This window comes from Otolemur garnettii, unplaced genomic scaffold, assembly GCF_000181295.1.
Source record: "Otolemur garnettii isolate 467f Iridium unplaced genomic scaffold, OtoGar3 scaffold00018, whole genome shotgun sequence".
In the NCBI taxonomy this organism is placed as follows: Eukaryota; Metazoa; Chordata; class Mammalia; order Primates; family Galagidae; genus Otolemur; species Otolemur garnettii.
The window spans coordinates 16,729,818-16,751,967 of NW_003852413.1; the positions used below are offsets into that span (position 1 = coordinate 16,729,818).

The 22,150-nt window shown below is 36.4% G+C and overlaps 1 protein-coding gene and 1 pseudogene across 1 annotated transcript in view; both read right to left on the reverse strand.

Moving 5' to 3' along the window:
* Positions 1-22,150, reverse strand: part of TANC2 (tetratricopeptide repeat, ankyrin repeat and coiled-coil containing 2) — a 346,976-nt gene that overhangs the window by 318,987 nt on the left and 5,839 nt on the right. The window lies entirely within an intron of this gene.
* Positions 8,246-10,393, reverse strand: LOC100945345 (annotated as a pseudogene).

Genomic DNA, 22,150 nt, shown 5'->3' on the forward strand with positions numbered 1-22,150 from the left:
ATTGCCACCACAAACTCTCTCAGCCTAGCCCACTGAGATACTCTCAAACATCACTAGCATAGATTACTGCTAAAGAAACTACACTACTGGGTCCACCTAGAACCAAAGCTAACATATCCCACCAAACCAATACCCCAATACCTATTCACACTAATCTACAAAGTTGGAAGAGGCAGCTTATCCACCACCTACACAGAAATCAATGTAGGTACACATCAAATATGAAAAAGCAAGGAAATATGACATCTCCAAAGAAACAAAAATTCTCCATCATCAGATTCCTATCATAAGGAAATAAATGGAATCCCAGAAAAATTAAAATAATAATCTTTAAGAAACTCAGTGAAATATATAAGAATAGATGATTCAATGAAAATTAGGAGAACAATTCATGATTTGAATGAGAAATTCAACAAAGAGATATCATAAGAAAGATTCAAACAGAAATCCTCCAGCTGAAGAAGTCAACAAATGAAATAAAAAATAAAACTGAGAGCTTTGATTATAGAGGAGACCAAGAAGAATTCTGAAATTGAAAACAAATCATCTGAAATAAAACAGGAAGGACCCCCCCAAAAAAAGGGGGAGGAAAGAAAAAGAATAAAAAATAATTAAGAAAGCCTACAGGATTTTGGGACACCATGAAAGGAACAAATATTCACATTACAGGCATTCTGGAAGGAGAAGAGAAGGAGGAAAGTGTAGAAAACTTGTTTAATGAAGTAATAGCTGAAAACTTCCAAATCTTAGGAGAGAGATGAACATCCAGGTCCAGGAAGCTCCAGGTACAGATTCAACCCATCCAGGTTCTCTATTAGGAACATTATAGTCAAATTGTCAAAAGTCAAAGACAAGGAAAAAAACAAAGCAGCAAGAGGAAAGTGTGAAGTCACTCACAAGGGAATCTCTATTAGACTACCAGAAGATTTCTTAGTAGAAACCTTACAAACCAGGAGACAATAAGATATATTCAAAGTACTGAAAGAAAATAACCACCAACTGAGAATACTATGCCCAGCAAAGCCATCATTCTTTAATGAAAATCCTTCACAGACAAGCAAAAATACCAATAAACCAGCCTTACAAGACATACTCAAGAGAGTCTTACATCTGGAAATGAAAAGATGATAACCACAATCATGAAAGCATGTGAAACAACTCACTGATACAAGGTCTGACAATTAAGTTTGTGAACTTGGCTACCATGTACTTACACTGGCAGCACCGTACAAACAAGTTGGTAAAGTTTTGTAACATTGGCTTATCAGTGTCTCATAGCTGTGTTCATGTCAATGTGTGACAGTTTCTTGCTGAGTGGCATTCATTATTGTTGTGTGCTTTTGTGTGCCATCGTAAGAGCTTGAACTAAAGCAATAAACATTCATAAATTTCTTGTTAAACTTGTCAGGAGTGGAAGTCAAACCAGGGACATGTTAGCCCAAGTTTATGGAGATAATTCTATGAAGAAAATGGCAGTGTAGAAATGGATTAAACAGTTTTCTGAGGAGAGAAAAAGCATCACTGATGAAGAAAGGTCAGGGTAGTTAGAAATTAGCAGAACTGATGAAAACATCACAAAAATTTGTCAAATTGTATGTCATCATCATGGCTGTGAGAAACATAGCAGATCAAGTAAACATCAACAGATAGACAGTTAAGAAAATCTTGGCCAACAATTCATGGCTCTTGCATCATAACAATGCATCAGCTTATATAACATTGCTTGGAAGGGAGTTTTTTGCCAGAAAACAAATAACTGTATTAGAACATCTTCCCTTACTCACCTGACCTCACATTTTTCTTTACTGAAAGATAAGGGAAATGCTAAAAGGAAAATATTTTGATGACATTCAGGACATCAAGGATAATACTATGACAGTTTTGATGGCCACTGCAAAATTGCTTTGAAGAGCAGACTAGGTGCATAGCTTCCCAAGCAGAATGCTTTCAAAGTGACTTAGTGATATTCAGCAATAAGATATGTATCACTTGTTTTACAGTGAATTCACAAACTTAAGTGTCAGAGTCGTATAGCTGATACACAAAGGAAAAGAAAGGATTCAAATATTATCACTGCAGAAAACCATCCAACCATAAAAGTAAATAATAAGAGAGGAAGTAAGGAACAAAGGATATACAAAAGAACTAGAAAATAATAAAATGAGGAGTCCTCACATATTAACAATAACCCTGAATGTAAATGGATTACACTTCCATTTAAAAGACAAAGACTTCTTAAATAGATTTTTCTTTTTAAAGACCAAAGTATATGTTTCCTATAAGAAAGTCATATCACCTGTAAAGACATATTCACACATATTCTCATAAAGAAAATGAGATGGAAAAGACATTCTTTGAAAACAGAAACCAAAAGCAAGCAGGAATAGCTATATCAGACAAAACAGACTTTAAGTCAAAAATTGTAAAAAGAGTGAAAGAAAGACATTATATAATAAAGGGATTAATTCAGCATGAGAATAAAACAATTACATATACCACCAACACCAGAGCACCCAGATATATAAGACAAATATTATTAGATCAAAAGGGAGAGAAAGATTCCAGTACAAGAATTTTGGAGACTTAAAACATACCAGTCTCAGCACTAGATAGGTCATCTTGATAGAAAAATACAAAGAATCATTGAATTTAAGCTACACCACAGACCAAATGTACTTTATAGACATTTACAAAATAATTCGCCCAACAGTTACAGAATATACACTGTTTTCACCAGGACATGGAACATTCTCCAGGATTGATCATATGTTAGGACACAAAATAATGCTTAAAATATTTTTAAAAACAGAAATCATACAAAATATCTTATCTAATCACAATGCAATAAAATCAGAAATCAGTAACAAGAACATCCAAAAACTATACAAATATGTGAAAATTAAATAATATGCTCCTGAACAACCAATGGGTGAAAGAAAAAATTAAGAATGCAATTTTGAAATTCCTTGAAAGAAATGAAAATCAAAACACAACATACCAAAACCTATAACACAGCAAAAGCAAAAGAGACAAGGTTATAGCAATAAATGCCTACATCATAAAAACTAGAAAGATTTCAAATAAACAACCTAATGATGAATCTCAAAGAACTAGAAAAGCAAAAACAAGCCAAACCGAAAGTGAGTAGAAGAAATAATAAACATCAGAGAAAAAATACAAAATGAAATTGAGACCAAAAGAAAAAAGAAAAGAACAATGAAACAAAAAGTTAGCTTTTGTAAAGATAAACAAAATCAACAAACCATTAGCTAGACTAAGAAAAAAAAAAAGAGAGAGAAGACCCAAACAAATAAAATCAGCAGTGAAAAAGGAAACCACAATGGATACCACAGAAATACAAAGCATCATTAGAGACTATTACAAACAACTATATGTCAATTGATTAAAAAACCCATAGAAAATGGATAAATTCCTGGCACATACAACATACACAGATCAAACCAAAAAGAAATAGAAACCCTGAACAGACCAATAAGAAGTATAACAGACCAATAATAACTATAACAAACCAAGAACAAGAATGAATGGGTAAGACCAAGAACAAGAATGAATGGGCAGTAACAAGTCCAACAACAACAAAAAAGTCCTTATCTAAATGGCTTCAATGCTGAATTATATTGCAGTGGTTGCAACCTTCTTAGCATCAGGGACTGGTTTCATGGCAGATGATCTTTTCATGGACAGAGGGACTGGGAGGTAGATGGGACAGGGGGTGGAGTTTAGGCAGTGACGTGAGCAACGGGGAGTGGCTGTAAATACAGGTGAAGCTTCACTCACTCACTCACCCAACACTCACCTCCTGCTTTGTGGCCTAGTTCCTAACAGTTCACGAGTAGAATATTTTTGGCACCAGAGACCAGTTTCATAGAAGACAATTTTTCTACAGACTAGGGGGAGGGTGGCCAGAGTAGGGGAGATGGAATAGGAGATGGAACTCAGGTGGTGATGTGGTGTAGCCCAGTTCCTAAAAGCCTGTGAACTGATACTGGTCCACAGCCCAGGGGTTGGGGCCCACAGTTCTACCAAACATTAAAGAGAAATTAATTCCAATTGTCACACTGTTCAAAAAAAAACTGAAGTGGAAGAAATTCTTCTTAACTTATTATACAAAGCCAGCATAAGCCTGGAATCAAAACCAGATAAAGACACAATAAAAAAAGAAAACCATGGGTTAAGATCCCTGATGAACACAAGTGCAAATATCCTCAACCAAATACTAACAAATGAAACCCAATACATAGGGCGGCTCCTGTGGCTCAAGGGAGTAGGGCACTGGCCCCATATGCCGGAGGTGGCGGGTTCAAACCCAGCCCTGGCCAAAAACTGCAAAAAAAAAAAAAAGTCCCTTAAAGCCCTAGAGTGTGAAGTTGCTGTGAGCTGTGATGCCATGGCACCTACCAAGAAAGACATAGTGAGACTCTGTCTCAAAAAAAAAAAAAAAAAGAAAAGAAACCCAATACATAAACAATAATAATAATAAATCGTGATCAAGTAACATTTATCCCAGGAATGCAAGGATGGTTCAACATATACAAATCAATAAATGTTGATATATCACATCAACAGAATAAAGAACAAAAACCACATGATAATCTCAACAGATGCAGAAAAATCAATTGATAAAATTCAATATCCTTCATGATAAAAACTCTCAGCAAACTAAGTATAGAAGGAAAAGTACCTCAGCACAACAAAGGCCACATATGGGGGCTTCCCATTTGGATTTTCCCCCTTAGCTATGGGAGGTTCTGTTCCCACTCCTGCTCACTCTCTTTTGCTTGTCATGCTTATCAATCTTTCTCCCTGTCAATAAGCTATTTTGTCATAAATAATAAATGCCATATACAACAAACCCACAGTCATCCTGCACAGGGAAAGCAGAAAGCTTTTGTTCTAAGAATGAGAACAAGACAAAGATGCCCACTTTCACTGATCTTATTTAACACAGTACTGAAGTCCTAGCCAGAGCACTGCAAAACTGCAAGAAAACAAGAGACAGTTTTTCTATTTTTAGTAGAGACAAGGTTTCACTCTTGCTCAGGATGGTCTCAAACTCCTGAGCTCAAGTAATCCACCTGTTTTGGCTTTCCAGCATGCTGGATTGCAGGTGTGAGCTCAAGCAATCCACCTGCCTTGGACTCCCAGAGCACTGGATTACTGGCATGAGCCACTGTGCCCAGCCTCAATAAAGTCTTAATTTATGATTATTTAAACATTTGATTATTTGTCTCCTTTTATGGACCTCCTTTGGTTCCCACTGTTAAAACGCATTCAGTTGATTGTGCTCTTGAGACAATCTGCAATAATTTCACTTAGAGTAAAAACACTGTGCAATACAATGACAGACCAAGAAGGATAGGAGAAAACTTAAATGAGAAAAACATAAAGTTACCAATTAAAAAGGAAAAGGTTTTGGCAGCTCCCATGGTTCAGTGGGTGGGGTGCCAGCCACATGCACCCAGGCTGGTGGGTTCAAATCCAGCCTAGGCCAGATAAACAACAATGACAACTAGAAAAAACAAAAAAGAAAGAAAGAAAAGAAAAAGTTTCTTTTCCCCCAAAGGAATGCAGCACCCATTTCACTTAAGATTAAAAATTCGAGTTAAAGCTCAGAGTACCTTAGCAGCTAGGGCACCAGCGACATACATGGGAGCGAGGGGGTTCGAATCCAGCCCAGGCCTGCCAAACAACAATGACAACTACAACCAAAAGATAGCCAGGCACTGTGGCGGGCTTAAGTCCAGGAGTTTGAGGTTGCTGTGAGCTATGACACTACAGCACTCTTCCCAGGACAACACAGTGAGACTCTCTGACTCAAAAAAAAAAAATTTTTTTTTGAGAGTTAAAGGCACTGGGTTATACTCCTCACCATGAACAGACTCTCAACTACATTTATTTTTAACATCTCTTAGTCTATTGCAATCAATCTGCTTGTTGGATGCTTCCATGACATTCTTACATAGAAACATAATGTAAATTAAACAAGTTTGAATCCATTTAAAATGTAACTAGTTTTATAAAAACATTTAGAATTGCTAATAAAGCACCAAGGAAAAAAAGAGACCCTCGCAGGGAGGCCTCAGATCCTTCCTATTCACCCTTCTATAGTTTCCTCTAATAGGATCTCCAGAATAACAACAGTCATCTTTGACATGTCCTACCTATACATAGTATAATCTTAGGCCTGTAGAACATTGCTATGGTGACTATACTCAAAATACCATTTTTCATCATAGATAGTCATGAGACATGTAAAAAAGTTTCATCACTTACTCTTAAAAAGGTAAAAAAAAAAATGTGATTTTCCTTTAAGAAAGCCTCTATTTTATAATATACCATTAATATTTGGATGTTCTCTTCAGTAAACAGTGGTATGTAGTATAGACTGGAACTACCAAAGAACTGTGTATTAGCTATGATTATCTACAAATACTAATTTTTTTTCACTTGAATGTAGTATTTATATATTTTAAGAAAACACTGTACCAAAAAATGTATATAAATGAAGGCCCCAAAGAAATAGTTGTAACTAGATTTATGAGTTGAAGTGGCCAAAGACCACAGCAACTGAAAACATTTCTAAATATAATGTAAACATAAATGGAATAATATGAAACATCAAGGTACTCTATTCTACTGTATTACTATTTTCACCCCTAACATATCTTTCCACACAGCTTTCTCCTTTTGGAACAATATAAAGCAGTATATTATTTTCTTAACTTATATGCCATCAAATCCATTTATACAGATGCTTGACACATTCAATTATACAAAATCAGTTTGGATCAAGATAGAAAATAAATGTTGCTATGTAATTAATGAAAACAAATAAGATGTTAAAAAGATAACTATAAGAATTCCTCCCAGGGTCAGGCACGGTGACTCACGCCTGTATTCCCAACACTTGGAAGGTGGAGGCGAGTGGACTGTTTGAGCTAACAGGTTCAAGACCAACTCAAGCCAGAGCGAAACCCCATCTCTAAAAAATACCCAGGTGTTGTGGTGAGTGCCTATAGTCCCAGCTACTCGAGAGGCTAAGGGAAGAGAATCGCTTGAGCCCAAGAGTTAGAGGTTGCTGTGAGCTATGACACTACAGCACTCTACTAAGGGCAACAAAGTGAGACTCTGTCTCAAAAAAAAAAAAAAAAAGAGTACCCAGATACACGCAGGATTCCCACTTACATAGATTTGATGAATAAAACATCAACACATTCACTTAGATACTGATTTAATCTATGGATCAAGGCCATATTTTCAAAGTATTTTAAGGATACGAGGACAATGAAAAGTTGGAGAGAAAGGAGTTGAAGCACAATATATGCTTGCTAAACCAGAACTATGTTTATTTGGCTAGTGAATACACAGAGTAATATATTTTTACTTTATGATAGCAATTAAGCTCACAAACACCCAGAAACAGAAAATAAGGATTTTAAATGTAGTTATAAAGGTCAGACTGAGGTGCATTTACTCAAACTTTAGGGTTCATTAAATGGTAGCAAATAAAATCATTCCTCAGAAAAATGCACATTTTTCAGTGTACATATTATTAGGGAGGAAAGGGGAGAAGAATGTGCATTAACTAGTGAAATCCATATCCAAGCTGCATATCAATCTGTTAAACCAAACAGTTTGAAGACAAGGGAAATATTCTAATATAATTTCAGATTATGTTTCATTTGATTAAAATAGACCTTAAAGTTGCTTTGCCCTGTTAAAAGTTTGCTACAAACAGCTTTTCACTTAAACACTTATACTTGAACTCCAGGACTAAATATTATAGAATTATCTGTTTTTAATGTGCAGATTAGCTAAAAAATAACAATTTAAAAACTATAACGAAGTTGAAGCAATGTGACTCTTACATCAATAAACCACTTCTAATGGTTAACTGTTAGTACGTAACAAATACAAAAAGATAATGAATCCCTGCATTCTTTCAGTCTTCTGTGCCTTAGCTAGAACGCATAATTACAAAGGACGATAGTCACTGGTAAAAGCTTCAGGACAAAATGTGATTAATTATAGTTCTCAAGTGTGTTTGGTGAAAGTATAGGGCAAATGTACTGATAAAAACCATTACAATAAGAGTGAATTTTGTGTTAAATTGTTCATAGATGTCACCTTAAGCAAAAAAGTTTTAATATCATCTGTGACTTATTAGGCATCTCCAGAGTCTACATTATTAGTGTTGCAATTTTAATAGGGCATCTCCATATGGTTATTGTTTGTTTCTACTTTCTCTCCTACACATTGCTTCTTCCACTTCTTGGTGCTTTTCATAATGTGCAAAGTCATCAAAGATTGAGGTGGCATGCTTAAAAGTAGCAATTATTTTAATTACTTGCTTATAGCTTTTTCTAAGTGTACCTCTTGTCCCTTAAATTGGTAACTGGTCTGTTGTCATTATTTTCTAAGTGAATATGCTATAATCAATCATTTGGAACATCTCTGACAAAGATCCATTTAACTTCAAATTTGTCCTTCCACTTATCCTGAGACCAGACACCAGCATATGCATCATATAGTCCACATCAGACTTCATTTCAGCCACTCCACAAAAATGTCCACTGCCATCCACAATGAAGAGTAAAGTAGGCCTTTTCCATTCAGGGAAAAACACTTACCACCATGCTTAGTGCTACACCAGACAGTATAATGGAATGTTGTATGTCATCCTCAGAGTAGCTTTTTTCTTTTTGAGACGGAGCCTCAAGCTGTCCCCCCTGGGTAGAGTGCCTTGGCATCACAACTCACAGCAACCTCCAACTCCTGGGCTCAAGCAAGTCTCCTGCCTCCGTCTCCCAAGTAGCTGGGACCACAGGCACCCGCCACAATGCCTGGCTATTTTTTGGTTGCAGCCATCATTGTTGTTTGGCAGGCCCGGGCTAGATTCCAACCCGCCACCTTAGGTGTATGTGATTGGCACCTTAGCCACTTGAGCCACAGGCGCCGAGCCCAGAGTAGCTTTTAATTACAAATACACATCCACTCTTCAGGTTCTAGTCAAAGTCATTGAAATTATAGTTGTTTATGATTTTTAGCTTTTCTAGCACTGGATACACTTCTACACTAGAAAGTGAAGCACTGAGGGGTGTAACACCTAAACCAAAGTTTTCACTGCCCACTCCACTATTCTGGTTGAAGCCTACTACCCTGTTCCAAAGAGCTACCCAAAGACTCTGCAGCTGTTGCTGCTGAGACTGCACTTGATGAGGCTGAACCTGGGGCTGGGGTCCTTATTGCTGCTATAGTTGTGGTGGCTGAGACTGATGCTGAGGCAGTTGGTTTTGTACTAATACTGGTGGCTGAATTAATGGCTGAGGCTACTGGATTAGTAGGCTAGTTAGGCTGGTGAAGCCTTTACCTCTAATCCCTTTACAACTCAAGTTCCAATAGTCACATTACATTTTATAGAAGGTGGTAGCACAGCAAAATCTCGAATTTCCCATTGCCCTTGGGTTCAAGTTTTGATTGAGGTTTGCCAGGCTTTCTGGGAGCAGCAGTCCAGGAGGTTGATTTAAGTGCTGCATGGCTAACTGGAGGCACACTGTTTGCAATGCTGGTCATATCACTTCCAGTCATGGCTGTTTTGTCACTGCAGCTGTCAGGTCACTACCAATCTTAAGTCCAGTAATACCTTACTCAATACTGCTAAGGCCAGTCACCTTATGCAAAGTACCACTGCCCAATCCAACCTATCCATCAGTAATACTTTTCCCAAGAGAACTAAATGCTACAATAAGCAAAAATTTGTGTTGACTGTCTCTGAAATCAACTCATGCCTTATATAAAGAAATCAACATTATCAAGAAAAAAGTTAAATCTACACTGACCAAAAAATGGAGAGGTATTTCCTATCACCCCATGTTGACAAAAATATCACTGGTACATAATGATGTTCTTCACATGACATGAAGAGTAAATTTTGTGTTTAAGTGTTCAAAGATGTCACCTTACACACACACACAAAAAAAAACTTTAATAACATCTTCTTTGACTTATCAGGCATTTCCAAAAGTTCTTCATTTGTCCATACATTTTTAGATACTAGTCTCTAGCCATGGGCCACCATGCTGCTTCCCCAAGAGAATATGGAAATCCAACTGATGGAGCACAATAACTAGGAAAGTATGGATTGAAAACTGGTGGATAGCTGTTACTCTGATTTGTCTGGCTAAAAGTATGGCTCAAAATCATCATCATTCACAGCATCTTGTTGATGAATCAAATCATTTTGTACTAAAATTAAAAGCAGGTAACTCAAAATATTTAACATTTCAAATAGACTTGCAAAGTACCACCTCCCCGTGGATTTATCTTTATTTCCTTGCCCTTCAGGTCTCTGATCCATGCTACTGGCTGGCATTCTTTACCACAATTGGAGAGAAGCTACTACTACTGCCTAGGCCTTTCCCCATGTACTCACGGCTACTGGTTGCTGCCCTCAGTCATATGATTATACCAGCTGCCACAGGCTGAGAAACCAAAATGAGGGTATCTTATTTAGAAGTCCTTGGAAAGGGCCTTTCTTTTCCATTTGCATGCTCCTCACTCTTTTCTTCCTTTCCTTCCTTTCTTCTTTTTAGAGATGGGGTATCATTATGTTGAGTGGACTCAAACTTCTGGGCTCAATTCATCCACCTGCCTCAGCTGCCCAGGTAGCCTGGGACTACAAGTGCACACCACTGCTCTCAGCTTGAGAATTAACTGGGCAAGGTGAACAAAGGTAACTTTTTTTGCAGAGTCTCATACAAGTGAGAAAAACAAAATGGGAGGATAGCTGGAAGAAGTAGGGACAAGAGAGAGTTTCCCCTAGATGAAAGAAGTCGCAATATGTTTTTATGCTGCTGACAGTAATCCAAAAAGGAAGAAAAGAGGAAGAATTATAGCAACAATGTCTTTGAGGAGGAGTGGGCTCTAAAGGACATTTGGAAGAAAAGATCTTCGATAGAGGAAGACAGTTAATTCAAAATAACATTAGTAAAGATGTAGTTGATGGGAAGATTGTTCTTATTTTCTTATTTATTTTTTTCTTTTTCTTTTTTTTTTTTTTTTGAGACAGAGTCTTACTATATTGCCCTCAGTAGAGTGCTGTGATGTCACAGCTCACAGCAACCTCACACTCTTGGGCTCAAGCGATTCTCTTGCCTCAGCATCCCAAGTAGCTGGAACTATAGCCCACTGCATGTTTTTCTTTTCTTTTCTTTTTTTTTTTTTTTTGAGACAGAGCCTCAAGCTGTCACCCTGGGTAGAGTGCCGTGGCATTACAGCTCACAGCAACCTCCAACTCCTGGGCTCAAGCGAGTCTCCTGCCTCCGCCTCCCAAGTAGCTGGGACCACAGGCGCCCGCCACAACGCCCGGCTATTTTTTGGTTGCAGCCGTCATTGTTGTTTGGCGGGTCTGGGCTGGGGATTCGAACCCGCCACCTTAGGTGTACGTGGCTGGCGCCTTAGCGGGTTGAGCTATAGGCGCCGAGCCTTTATTTTCTTAATGAAACAGAAAGCAAGGTTATCAGCTGAGAAAGAGAATAGAAAAGGAAATACGAAAATGTGAGTGCAAGGATGCAAGTAAGTGAAGAGACTGTGCAAGAACTAGGATAATATAGTTGGACAGCTGAGTAGCATTAAACAATGAATTTAAAGTCATTCTCTTGTCAAGATTTAAACAGTTGTTTTGCTGCAGCTATATTCACTTATAAGTATACACATATAAAATAGGTAAAGCTGATTTCAGTCAGGGTTTTGCCAAGGAAGAACAACCCAGGGAGAGTGGTCAAGGGGGCTTAAAGTAGATTCAAGTAGAGCAAGCATGACGACAAACTGTGGGAATTCAGCTAGTTAAAAAAGGAGGATGTGAGAGTACTGTGAAATAAAAAAGGTAATAAATGAAAAGGTCCCAGTGAGGTCAAAGAATTAGGGTTGTTGGGTACTAGAAGTGAGCCTGAAAACTAGAAGGTAGTAGTTGGAGAATAAAATATCAGAAACTGATACTAAAGAAAGTTGTAATTATAATAATAGGTAATAATAAGTTCAAAGACAGTTCCGGCTCTCAATTCTGACTGCACATTAAAGTCACCTTGGAAAACTGTTAAAAGTAACATCCCAGGCCACATCGGAGACTAATCAAACCAGAATCTCTAGGAGAAAGCATTTATAGTTTTTCAAAGATCCCCAGTAAATACAGATACACTGAGGGTTTAAAAATCTGCATAAAATATGCCATAGAAGTGAATAGCTAAGATAGAAGACAAGATCACTGGAGGAAAGGAAGTCAAGAGGCAGGCTGACTTCCTCTTAGCATCCAAAATGCTTTGGGCCAGATGTTATTAGGGATTTGAGATTTTTCCAAATTTCGGAACACGTGCATTATACACTTAACAGCTGAACATTCTTAATCTGAAAATCCAAAAGCCAAAATGCCCCCAATGAGCATTGCCTTTGAATGTCATGTCAGCACTCAAAAAGTTTCAAATTTTGGAGCATTTAGGATTTTGGATTTTCAGATAAGAGTTACTCAACCCATAGAAGAATCATCTACCTGGATACTAAAATAATAACAATAGAGTAGTAGGACAGTGACAATGACCCCAGAAGAAGTATAATGCAGAAATGTGAAGCAAAGAGAATGTCTTTGTTCTCAATAAGAGGAGCTGCCTCTAAAGAACTCAGGGGAAGGAGTACCCTGAAGAAGAGAGACAGGCTTCAATTAGAGCAAGCAGATAAAGGTACTATTTGGAGAGAAAGTTAAAAATAAAGGGAATTGTTCAGATGACTAACCACTCCAGAGGCAAAGAGTAAGATGAAAATTAGGGTCAGATGAGAGAGATTGAAAAGAGGGTTCAGATCAAACTAGCAGAGGAGAAAAAGGCCAAGAAATCTCAGAATGCAATCCACCATTTCTTAACACTGCAGAAAAACAAAAAAAAAGCTTTGTGAAATTAGAAAAAGCTTTCCTGAACCCAGCCACATTCTAGAAGATTTAAAAATTAATTTCAAAAAAGAGAATCACAGAAAAGTGTCAAGATCAATACCATACAAAGTAATTATAAGAAAAGCGAGAATAACCAACAGAATAACATCCCTGTAGTATACCAGAAAGGCATGCCCACATAACCAGTCAAAACCGTAAAATTCCATTTCAAAATTAAACAAATTAAAAATTAAAACATCTTAGGAAATGATATAGACATGAAAGAACAACAGAAATAAGAATTATAAAAACTCAAAATAAGATGATATAACCTAGGAAAGAATTAAAAATAAAAGGAAAAAACCATTCCAGAAATGAAGACAAGAGTAAATAAAAACAGATAATCCCTTAAGAAAAACAGAAGGTTAAAAAAAGAAGAAAATCTTAAAAGTCAGTAAGAAACAAAAAGATAAAAAGGATTTGAGAGAAAATAACAAATACTGAAGACAGGTAAAACAAGACTGACTATACAGATAATATAATAGGAGCCCTTGAAGAAAAAAAAATTAATAGCAAAAACAATAATTGAAAACAACTTTCCTGAAATTAAAAAAAAAGAAAAAAACTGAAACTACATTTTGGAAGACCACACTGCGTACCTGAGAAAATCAACTCAGAATGACCAATTACTGAAATCACATATTCCAATAAAATTACTTAATTTTAATGAATAAAAAAAATGAAGCTGGGGATCAGAGAATGGGAAACAGAACCATACAGACAGGAATTAGTGTCCAAGAAATGAGAGACGAACTGGTAGTACTGAGTTTCTGATGATATAAAAGGGATAACGTGAACAATGAGATTAAACCTGAAAATTTCAGAACATACAAGGGTAGTAAAATTGTATGTGTAGAAGGGTGAGAAAAAAAAAGTTACTTAAAAAGAGTTAGACTCATCAGACTTTTCATCTGCCGTACAAGAAGCTTAAAAACAATGGAATAACATGAATATGCTATAGACTATGATCCTTGACGACTATATCTGGTCAAAATAGTACTCACTGATCAAGACAAAAGGCAACTTCATTCAAGTAAGGATTTAGAAATTATGCCACATATTCTCTGAGGAAATTATTTCAAAGTTCTATCAAATTTTTTTGCATCTATTGAAATAGACATAGGGCTCTTTTTTCCACTCTCCATCATTCCCAGAATTGTAGCTGGCAGTAAAGATATGGCTAGATCCAAGAACAATATAGTACACAACCAGTCCCGAAAGTTGCAGAGAAATGGCTTCAAGCATTCAGATTCTAAGGAACGCATAATTTTGCCAAGAAGCACAACAAGAAGTTCCTCAAATTTCAATCTAAGGGACAGGATTGGGGGAGGGGAGTTAAGTCCTCAAAAAGATTTAGACCAACGTTTTCAAGGTAATGAGTATCGGTATACGGGCCAATACGTTACCCATTAAGCTCAAAGCTATCAAATACGATCTCCCTAAATTGGATGCTATTACCCCTGTCATCCATCCCAGTCTCTGTAAGTTCGCTAATGTCCACATTGTCAACGTACCAAACTGTGGCAACCATAGGCCAGTACTGAGGTCAAGACTAAGATACAGGACCCACAGAGTTCTTCCAAAGATTCCAAAATAAAGACTTTTGTCTATCAACTTTGAAGACTAAAGAATTATACAAAAGTTGGATTGCTGTCTACATGAGCAGGCATATCCTTAAGCCATTTTGTATAAATACAATACAAAGCCCCCCAACTCCCCCCTCAAAAGAGAGATAAACATATAGTTTTAACTTAATTTATTAATATAATAAAATGTTAATATTTTAATGTCCTTACCATCCTAGAATAAACCCTACTTAATCATGATGCACTGTCTTTTAAATACACTGACGGATTTATTTTGCTAGTGCTTTATTTAAAATGTTTGCTTCTCCATCACAGGAGTGAAGTAACGTTTATAATAGCAAAAAAAAAAAAAAAGAAAGAAAGAAAAGAAAACAAACTTAACATCCGTCAGTTGAGGAATACCAGAATAAGTTACAGTACAGTGGCCATAAAATATTCTTCAGCTTTATTTGAGTTCCATTTACTGAAGTGGAGTGACAGGCATGATATATTGTCAAATGAATAATGCAAGTTACTAAGCAATGTAAATAATATGATCCCTACTTAATTTTTAAAAAGCCTGTGTATATGTGGATATATGTTCATATATTTTTTGAATAAAGAGAAAAACATTAAAAAATACTTACCACCAAAGTACTAGTTAATGTTGACAACCCCAAGGATTATAAATGGAGAAAGGGGAAACCCAAGGGGAGATAAAAATACTAGCCTTTTCTTTATTTATGGCTAGAGTTTATTTTAGTGATTGCAAGCATGTACATTAATTTGGTAATTTAAAAAAAAGGGTGGGAGGGAAGGAGAAACCAGCTGCCTATTACAAATAATTACAAAATTTTTTGACAACCAATAAATGCCAACCCTTAACACACCTAAAGACAAAAACAAAATTAAATTATTTTAGGTAAAGAGAGAAATCATTACGAAGTTCATTTACTTAAAACCACAAATCAAGGCCAGGCATGGTGGCCCACTCCTATAATCCTAGCACTCTGGAGGCCAAGGCAGGTGGATGGCTTGAGCTCAGGAGTTTGAGATCAGCCTTAGCAAGAGTGAGACCCCGTCTCTAAAAATAGTGGGGCATTAAGGTGGGCTCCTGTAGTGCCAGCTACTTGGGAGGCTGAAGCAAGAGAACTGCTTGAGCCCAAGAGTTTGAAGTTGCCATGAGCTATGATGCCCCAGCACACTACTGAGGGTGACAAAGTGAGACTCTGTCTCAAAACAAAACAAAACAAAACAATCTGCAACCAAAGTTGCATATAGTAGTCTTTTCCAAGTGGATTAAGCAAAATGTCTTTAGGATAAACTACATTTTATTTTACAACTAGTACAAACTTACAAGTTCATGGAGATAACGATAACCAAAGACGAAACTAAGAGAAAATGAGTCAAGTTTATTTAAAGAAAAGTATTCAAAAGTAATTACACTAATGATATATAGTTTTGAAAAAATTGACAAAGGGTTAACTAAATAGCCTGTTATTTATACTAAAGAGGCAAATTTTTCCAGTGTATTATTTTATACCATAATGTAAATAAACAAGTCCTCTTTTTATTAAGCACGTAGAGATTTAAAAAAACAAACCCTCTAAGCAGTCAACTTTGACTATCACATAGACATGTTTAAAAAAGAGAAATTACAAAAAGCTGTTAACATGGAGCGTTGGCCATACAGTGGGGATAAGGGAGCAAAGTTTCAGTTATTCACAAAAATGAGAGAAATTTGTAAAACCTGAACATGTTTACAAACAGAACAAAAACTGTCAAAGGGCTCACTGTCTCAAGAAATGCTATGGCTTGATATTTTATAGAAGGGATTAAAATTCAATTTTTCATCAAGTTTGTGTTGCTTAAGTGGTATAATCCAAAAAGAAATGCATAACAAGAGTCTCAGATACTGCCTAACAGTATCTGAGCTCTTCAATGTACAGTTAATCAAAAATTTTCAACAAATCCTTCATAAAAGAAAAAAAAATTGTGGTTACAAATAAAATAAATCAGTAGCCAAACTACCATGGTTCGTGTTTTTTGTTGTTGTTATTGGCTTTTTTTTTTTTTTTTTTTTTTGAGATAGTCTAACTTAGTCTCCCTGGGTAAATGCTGTGGTATCATAGGTCACAGCAACCTCAAACTCCTGGGCTCAAGAGATCCTCCTGCCTCAGCCTCCCAACGAGCTGGGACTACAGGTGCCTGCCACAACACCAAGCTATTTTTAGAGACAAGGTTTCACTCTTGTTTAGGCTGGCCTGCAACTCCAGAGCTCAGTCAATATACCTACCTGCCTTGGCCTCCCAGAGTGCTAGGATTGCAGGCCTGAGCGAGGGCACTAGGCCTTACCATGGGTTTTTTTGAGCACCCTGCATGGCTAAAAAGGAGATTAAGAAAAGCTAGACTGACAATGTCTGCAAAAATTCAGGGAAGGAGCTGGGTGAAGTACGTATAAAAAAAGAAGAATCCAGGATACTTTCCAAAACCTAATGAAAATTTCTACTAATTACTATCACTGAGATTTTTTTCATCATCATAAAAGTCCTACAAGATAGGTTTTTAGCCCCTCATATAATTAGTAAGTGACAGAGCAGTAATTCAAACCTGTTTTCACTATTTAAGACTCATAAATTCATATTCTTTCCACTACACAACTGGTCTCACACTGTAGAATTTGTAAGCTTCTTACAACAAAACAACATAACTGTCATCCTGTAATACGTGCACATCTGAATAACAACTTCCAAAGGAAGTCCCTCTCTCTCTTTAAAGCTCTAAAAAGAAAGAGGTAAGTTTCACTGACCATGAAGCAGGATTTGGGTGAACAAGGTTGTATGGTTATTTGTTTACATACTTTACCGGATGGTTATCTGCTTATGTACCTTAACAAGTCTTCATTTCACAGGTCTACTAAAGCTAATTACCTTTATTCATCCCAATTCACAATCCTAGGGACCCCTACAGAATTCTATGGACTTTGAACAGAAAGGAAATTCTAGAGTACAACCAAAGTTTTCACACCCAAACTAGCTGTGCCTTGTCAAATTCCAGCTACTAGAACTAGATACTGTGGAACTCTCCCTCAATGTGAGATTAGGAACAATGGGCTAAGAAAAGACTGCCTTCATGTAGGCAGAGGAATTTACTAAGATTGGGAAGTAGATTCTCCAAGCCTAAAATGACTAAATCACAGTATCTACATATACATTCTCATCTCCAAGTTTAATAATGGTAATCTACTCACAAGGCTGCATTCATACATGGGAAAGGGGGTTTCTATGGCAATAAAAATCTGTGCCTTATTTCTTCATATTGTCAATCTTTATAGTCAGTTATGTCACCATCTGATAATACTTGCCATGGTATTACAGGAATGGAAATAAGTAAGCATGACTACCTGGTCCAAAGATACCCAATTGGAATAACAAAAGTTCTCCATTATTATTGCTTATATACTTTTCTTGGTGAATTTTATATCTGCAATGCTTGCAGATATTTTGAAAAAGGAATACATAAATCACTGCCTTCTTTATCATAAGACTTTGCCAAATAAAGAAACAGTAACACTTGTTAACATTGGCTAATGAAACTTTGGGGAAGTGGCCAATATCAATATGCTACATTTTTAAAAAATATATCCTTCCCAATAGAAAAACTAAGACACATAATTCTAAATTACAATTTAAGTTTTTATTTAAGGAAGAATAGGAAATTTCCACCTTTAACTGAAAGACAACTGTAGCAAAAGTAACTACTTATACATAGTAGGTAGTCAGTAAATATCTAAATAAATGAATATGTTAATATACTCCATAAACGACCCGCTCCTCCCCCACCTTTTTCCAAACTCCTATATCTTACACACAAGGCGTCTGCATAACAAGTTAATATACAAAATCAAGGTTCTTTCAAATACAACAGTGAAGACCAGGCTCGGTAGCTCATGCCTATAATCCTAGCCCTCTGGGAGGCCAAGACAGGCAGATTACTTGAGCTCAAGAGTTTAATTAAGACCAGCCTGAGAAAGAGTGAGCTCCTTCTCTACTAAAAATAGAAAAAATCAGTGGGCATTGTGGCAAGCACCTGTAGTCCTACCTACTCGGGAAGCTGAGGCAAGAGGATCACTTAACCCTAAGAGTTTGAGGTTGCTGTGAGCTGTGAGCTATGATGATGCCATAGCACTCTACCTAGGGCAACAGAGTGAGACTCTGTCTCAAATAAATAAATAAATAAATAAAATACAATAATGACATAATGCAAAATATGTATGTGAGAGAATAAAATCTTAGCAAGGAAAAATGTTTACTTGTATGATATGCTCCAAACCCCTAGTCACTTGGGATATTTCTCTTAAAAAAGGAATATAATCTTGTAAGATGCTTTATTGGAAACTTCTTCAGAGTTAGACATAATAAAGATGACATAAGGAGATACAATAGGGGCCTGTCAGATAATCAGTACCAATGCAAAGTGGCCGATCTTTTCTTAGTAAATTGAAGCAAGTAAGCCCTGAAAACACAGCAACAGACACAACTGGTCTATCTCCAACTCATGACATTGAGTGAACACTTAATAGGCATGAACCACATAACAGACCAAAGACTGGCAAACTTTTTCTGTAAAGAGCTAGACAGTAAACATTTAAGTTTTGAAGGACATATGGTCCCTACAGCAACTAGTAGTCACTCTGTTGTTGTACCTGAAAACAGCCATAGCCAATATGTAAACAAATGAGAATGGCTATGTTTCAATAAAACTTTCTTTATGGGCAATGAAACTTGAATTAAACTTTCCTTTAATATTCAGATGTTACAAAGTATTATTCATCTTTAGATATTTTTTTCAACCACTTAAAAATATAAAAACCATTCTTAGTTTGCAGGCTGTACAAAAACAGACAATGGGCTGGATTTGACCTATGGGCAGTAGTTTACCAAGCCCTATGACAAACAAAGAAAATAATTTGGCTGAAGTTTGCATAGGGAACTTTCTAATCTCCCTGCCACCAGAAAACATAAAAAAGAACAAAATATGATTTATGTTTAGGGTTAGTTGTAATTACAGTCCAGAAAGTTACTCTGAATAATATTTTAAGTAGTGTGTATGCTGATGCCTAACATTTCCTCCAATTCCACAATAAATGATGAGGTTTCAAAGGCATAACTGAAATAATTATCAACAATCTCTACTCAAAAGCAGTAATGAACACCTACTATGCACTAGCTATACTGATGCTGAAAATAAAAGCATGCTCAAATGGGCTCACAGACTAGTGACGAGACAGTCATATAAATACTTAAATATGTTGTGACAACTACTATAAATTGCAAGGGGAGAATAGAGAATAGCATGCCCAGGCCCACCTGGATGAGTAAGCATGATCTTTTTCACTCTAAAGATACTATTTGGGCTAAGACACGACCACTGAAGAGCTGCGTACCCAGAGAACAAAGAGGAGAGGAGTAGTCCATGAAAAAGAACTTCACAAAGAAAAACATGAATGAAGGAACCACAGTTCAGTATTGCTGAAGCATAACATTGAAGAGGTAAGCAATGAGTCTAAAGAGGAAGCAGGGACCAGATTATGAAGAATCTTACATGGTTTGCGAAGGAGCTTCCATTTTATCCATTCAGTGATGAGGAACCCCTGAAAGACTCTGAAGAAAAGAATGACGTGATCAGAGGTTCTGAAAGATTCTGCAGAAAAAAGTGACGTGATCAGATGCCCATTTAGAAAAATCACTCTGGCAGCAAGGTGGAATACCTAGGAAAGAAAGGTACATAAATTTGACAAGAACAGTAAAGATGTCTACTGGGCAATTGGATTTTTTTAAAAAAACACCGACAAGATCATTCACTATAACACAACTACCTAGTTTAAATGACTAACATCAGATTCTCTCAAGTTCTGAAAAAAAGAAAGATGTTTTAGAATTGGTACATACTATGCAGTGAATAAAAGCTGAAACTGATATTATGGGGCAGAAAAGGGTAAAGAAAAGACATGATTAAGACTAACACCAATGTAATTCTTTTGCCTTTTAAATTCAATGTTTACCTTTAACTAACCGAGGACAAACAAGAGCCGAACATAACAAGACACTTGTGTCATATGTATGTGGCCCATAAAAAAAGCAACTTATGTAATATTTATTCACAAACACAGATTTCGCATGTTTTATAAATATTTTTAAAAAATAAACTGACCTACCAAAATTGTTTCCAGAAATAATTATAGTATTATAATTACTTTAGAGCTTTCTGGAATAAGAACGGATCCTACCAGAAATTTTTTCACTTATTGCATCCTCGACTTGCCTTAGCATTCTAAAACTCAGGCACAAATTTTTTGTTCTCCATCTATTATTACCCTGAATCTCAAATACTCAAAGTAAAATATCCCCTAAAAGAAAAAAAAGGATCATTGAGTAGGAAAATTTAAGCTTTTTTTTTGAGACAGAGTCTAATTCAGTTGCCCTAAGTAGAGTGCTGTGGCATCAGAGCCTACAGCAACCTCAAATTCTTAGGCTCCAGAGATTCTCTTGCCTCAGCCTCCCAGGTAGCTGATGGGTCTCAAACTCCTGAGCTCAAGCAATCCACCTGTCTAGGCCTCCCAGAGTGCTAGGATTACAGGCATGCGCCGCCCCGCCCCAGATCTTTAAGCTCTTTTTTTATCCAGTTTGTCTCAATGGCCTTTTAAAGAGACTAACAATACACATGTACCATTACCATATACACATCTCCTCAACTCATTTTTCATCTTAAACGATCTTTATCGAATACAAGTTACTACAAAAGATGCTATTCAAATATACCAAGTAATAGTTGTCATGGCATTATAAAAAACTACTTATTTGACCAGGCACTCTACTCAGGGTGCCAGAGTGAGACTCTGTCTCAAAAAAAAAAAAAAAAGACTCCAATGTCTTCTTCCCCCCTCCCCAAAACAAGTCAAACTATTTACTTATATAGTACATTGAATAGTGTCTTCCCTCTAAATAATATTTGATGACTACAGACACATTTCCAAATGTGATTGTGGAGTCTCAATTCATTCACAGAAAAAAAAATAAATGTCCAAATAATTAAACTAGTTTCCAAACCATTTTATGGTATTTGATACCTTGATTAGACTATTGCTAGTAAACAGCCATATGCAACTACTTGTTCTAGTTCCTTAAAATAAAACCTAAGTACCATACTGCCAGTAAAAATATTCTAGCTAACATTGGCAATTCTGAGTAAATTCAACTAGTGTGCCCAATCGATGTGCCTCAGATTCAATATTACTTCTATTGTAAAAGTAAGAAATATGACAAACAGAATTTTAATGCATTTCTTTCAGGCACATTTTTTCTAACTCATAACCAATCAGTAACATCTAACCCTATTCCCTTTTGGAACTACTGAATTAGTAAACTCCTTCCTAGGGTCTACGTCCTTCTCCATTCAAAATAATTTATACGAAGTCATTTAGAAAATATTACACTCAAAAAGCAAAGGTACTTGAGTAGGGAAAAAAAACACAGCTAACATAAGATAGTCAAGAATCAATAATATAAGAAGGAAATAATCTACTAAT